We start from the raw sequence: 4,589 nt of genomic DNA, 5'->3' as shown, positions 1-4,589 counted from the left end.
TAACAAAATTTTACAGGTTCAAGTGTGCAATTCTACAACACATCATCTGTATGCTATATTGCCAATACATTTTTTCATATTCAAATCAACCCCACGATGTAATAGTTATTTACTTTTCAAAGATGGGGTAACAGTGGTTTTGAGCTTATCTAAAATGATCAAAACACATATATAGTAAGAGGCACAGCCAGCATTAAAATCCAGATCTTATTTAAAAGCACCTGGTTTAAATTATTTTCTAAAAATCCTTCTATACTATGTATATTTTTAAATGTAAGCAAGCACAGGGCATATCAAAATAGAATTATCAATATTTTAAAAATTAACATCTTGCCTGACCTGTGGTGGTGCAGCGGATAAAGCGTCGACCTGGAAATACTGAGGTTGCCGGTTTGAAACCCTGGGCTTGCCTGGTCAAGGCACATATGTAGTTGATGCTTCCTTCTCCTCCCCCCATTCTCTCTCTCTGTCTCTCTCTCTCCTTTCTAAAAATAATAAATAAAATAAAAACAAAACAAAAATAAATAAATAAATAAAAATTAACATCTTCTGACTTTAAAAGGAAAGCATACAGATATTATGGAAAACTTGGAAAATATTGAAACATATAAAGAAAATTAAATCACCTAGAATTCTATTAGCCAAAATAATTATAGTTAATATTTTTGTGTATTCTCTTAGTCTTTTTCTATTAAATTTCTCTTTCTGTAGTTAAGCTCATAAAGTACAAGGGTTTTAAATATGGTTAACAAATGTCTAAATGAATGATAACAAAGAAGGTCTTGGGTACAGACATAGTATTTGCCATTCAAATTATTCAATAGGTTTTCAAGGGGCAGAAAATGATCACTCATGTTCCCATCCATTCATATGGCATCAACATATAGTAAGTCTTAAAGTCTGAGCAAAGTTTCCACTAAGGTGAATTCTGACATGGATTACTACATATATATATACAGATATATATATATATATATATATATATATATATATATATATATATATATGTAGTAATATATATATGTAGTAATATATATATATATATATTTGCATCCAAATAGGCCTAAACCATTTTGTATGATAAGAATACTCCACACACAAAGCTTTCAATACCATGTAAAAGCCCTTCTAGGGGAGGAATGGCAACAGCTATAGTCTGAAGAAAAAGTCTTAGTATCCTACAATGAAAAATATATAATGTGACTTAAACATTTTGCATACTGAAATGTACATAAAACAGGTTTAGCAAGAAAATAAGGCATATGACAATGGCTCAAGGAAGATCTAAATGGCATAACAGAACTGATCTTATAATAATAAAATTTCAAAGAATTTTATTAGCTAAATTGAAAACAAAAACTTCAGATGTACATAAAGTAAAAACCTTTACAACAGTGTTAAAGAAAAATGGTGACAAAGGTTTACATATAAATACATTACTGAAGGCAAGGAACAAGAGCAACGGGAATGTTGATTACATTCACATAGCTTCCTCTTGATTTAAATACTCATGACACATAATGAAATCATCACATGGGGAATTCACAACACCTTGCTGAGCAGTATGCCGGATTGGAAAGCCCTCTGATAGAGCTCGCCATTTGATGCAGGTTGACGCAGCAGGTGATATAATCAATGAAGGTGACATTTCCATTGGTGCTGCGTCGTTTTGCAATTGAAGTCACGGCCTTGAGACTCACCTGAAATTCCAGTGTTGTCAGGGTCTTTTAAAATTCTTGAGGATCCATTGTTCCACTCCTATCACTGTCAAAACTGATGAAGTGTTGTCTCCAGCCATTCGGTACGGACCAGAGTTCTTTAAATTCACTGAAACCCATTGTATTAATACTTGACAGATCTCTACCCAGCATTGAAACTAAGCTGACAAGTTTCTTCATTAAAAGATATGTATCCTCCAGCAATGCTCAACTGTGTCAGACATCTCTGCAATTCATCAGCATCTATTCTGACCGTCCTATCCAGCTTCTGCAGCAAACTAACCATACAGTGGATCCTGAGTTTGTCTGGAAAACATAGGTCCTTTGAGAGCCCCTCCATACCCACCTGGGTAGTATTCGCTGGCGCCAGGGTGCCTGGGTTAAACCATAGTGCTGCTAAAACAAATTCTGAATATATAGTTACATGGTCTGTTCACAGTGTACAGAGGAGTAGATCCAGTACTTATTTGTAGTTACAACTGGGATTAATCAAGCATTTAGGAATGAAATGAACCATAGAGCAACTCTATTACCACCACCACCACACAGTGTTTGCAGAGCACTTGTGTAAATTGATTGAAATTTTCTGCACTGTTGAAAAGGGTTGTCAGCCGCCCCACCATTCTGAGTATTAAATGGGAATTAGCCTCGCTAAAAATAACTGGACAGCCACAGGTAAACAATTTAGAATGCATCCTTAGACTTTTACTTATTTGTACTCAGAACTGAGCCAAAGTTGGAGTGACCTCATGCCAGAAGGATGTGGTTAAGCTGTAACCCACTGTTTACTTGCCCTCATGGCCATGGCTACTGGCATTGCTTTAGCCACAGCTATCTACCTTTGTCCAGCTCCAGTCCTCCCTTCTCTCTGCTCACTGAGTCCTCGTAATGAATGAACCTGAAGGGATAACTCTATTTACTATCAGAGTTTCATGGCAAGGGCCAGGCCTTACCATTACTGCACACACTGTTGGATTGTAGGCCTCAATTAATTCTCAACACTCTTTTAGGCATACCGAGATGGAAATTGATGATGTACTATATCGCATGTATGGAGGAATCTTACTGTTAGTGTGGTTTAGCATAGTGGGCATCCTGTCCTGGGTCGCGTTATAAGTACTGTGGGAAAGCTGTGTTCTCTTGGCTCCCCATGACAGTTTTAAGTGGGTCTCTGGGTTTTACACAGGTCCAGGGTGAGTTTTGGGTTGAAACTAATGACTAAAGTTGGACTCTAAGTTTTTTATGATAGGTCCTAGAACTAGGACACAACTATTATTTTGTGTGTGTGTGTGTGTGTGTGTGTGACAGAAACAAAGAGAAAGACATAGAGAGGAACACATTAGGACAGACAGGCAGGAAGGGAGAGAGATGAGAAGCATCAATTCTTCGTCGCAGCTCCTTAGTTTTCATCGACTGCTTTCTCATATGTGTCTTGACCAAAGGGCTACAGCACAGTGAGTGACCCCTTGCTCAAGTCAACAACCGTGGGCTCAAGCCAGTAACCTTGGGCTTCAAGCCAGCGACCTTTGGGCTCAAGCCAGCAACCATGGGGTCATGTTTATAATCCCACGCTCAAGCCAACGACACACACTCAAGCTGGTGAGCCCGCATTCAAGCCGGTGACCTCGGGGTTTTGAACCTGGGTCCTCCACATCCCAGTCTGATGCTCTATCCACTGTGCCACCACCTGGTCAAGCAGGACACAACTGTTCTGAACAGTGAAAATGTAACCTCAAAGCTCTATCAGCCTAGAGGTAATAAAGTGAGGAAATTCCTTTTAGAGTAGAACTCTGATTGGGAATGATGAGATCAGCTTTATTTGAAGATCTTTGTCAAATCATTTTTTTTTCTCAGTCTCTTAGTTGGTCTAGCAAAATGGAAATAATAATTTGTTCTTTCCTATTTGGTGGAAATAAATATCCCTTTAGTATGTACTGAGATTTATAGAAAAAAGTTCTTGAAGAGTATATTATTATTTAGTTAAGAATTATATTTGAATTAAAAAAAGAAAATCTCCTTATATTCTATTTAATTTATGACAAAATACTTCATTTTAGAAGACTAACCATATAGTAGTTAGCCTTTAACTAGACTTTAATTTTCATTAACCTCTAATGAGTGTTATATTTACTTGGTGTCTCTTGAGTATAATATAAATGGTAAAAGTGAAAATGAAAACAATTTTAAGAATAGTTGATGCAATGGAAAATTTCTGGCCTTTCTGGCCCTCCTGTATGGTGCATATTGACAGTCAAAGGAAGACATACGACCAAGTTTCCTTACACATGTTCACATAAAATCAATCTTCCAGTCTCACTTTCACCGAAAAAGGAGGGAAAAATCCATGACCAGGGGGAACTTTGGAACGCAATTTTTATGGTTGCCAACTTCCCTGTTCAAACTTTCACTACTTTCTTTATCAGTATCAATCAAGACGACAGGCTGGAATCACTTTTGCTCATTTCCACTCTTAGCTTTTGTGTGCCTGTGAGTCTCTGTGTACGTTACTCTTTCAACCCAATCTTCAATTATTCTTGGAAAGAGTCTAACTTCTTATTTTCCTCATCATGTTTTTATCTTCTTACTGACTCCTTACCTCAAGCTCATTTACGAGGAAAGTTATGCTCCTTTCATTTAGTACACAATTCTTTTGATTTTTCTTTCTGAGAGAGGTGGGCCATCTACTGTTGCCTTTTGGTATAACTTATAAAACTAGAAAGTTCTGGTTGCAGATCTTCTATAACCTTATAAAATAAATAACAGTTACAAGCAGTCACACCAACTTATAAATTAAGCCTATTAGCAAAAAGAATTTAAAAACATCAAAATTTTTTCCCATTGTTGTTATGCAACGAAGTGGGGTTTTTGTTG

General features: G+C 36.8%; 1 pseudogene; it reads right to left on the bottom strand.

Moving 5' to 3' along the window:
- Positions 1 to 1,480: 1,480 nt before the first annotated feature.
- LOC136316054 (sorcin pseudogene) lies at positions 1,481 to 2,107 on the bottom strand (annotated as a pseudogene).
- Between the last annotated feature and the right edge of the window lie 2,482 nt (positions 2,108 to 4,589).

Source organism: Saccopteryx bilineata, chromosome 12 (genome assembly GCF_036850765.1).
Source record: "Saccopteryx bilineata isolate mSacBil1 chromosome 12, mSacBil1_pri_phased_curated, whole genome shotgun sequence".
Classification (NCBI taxonomy): domain Eukaryota; kingdom Metazoa; phylum Chordata; class Mammalia; order Chiroptera; family Emballonuridae; genus Saccopteryx; species Saccopteryx bilineata.
The sequence above is the reverse complement of the archived record's forward strand: the minus strand, read 5'-3'. Positions and strand labels throughout refer to the sequence as shown.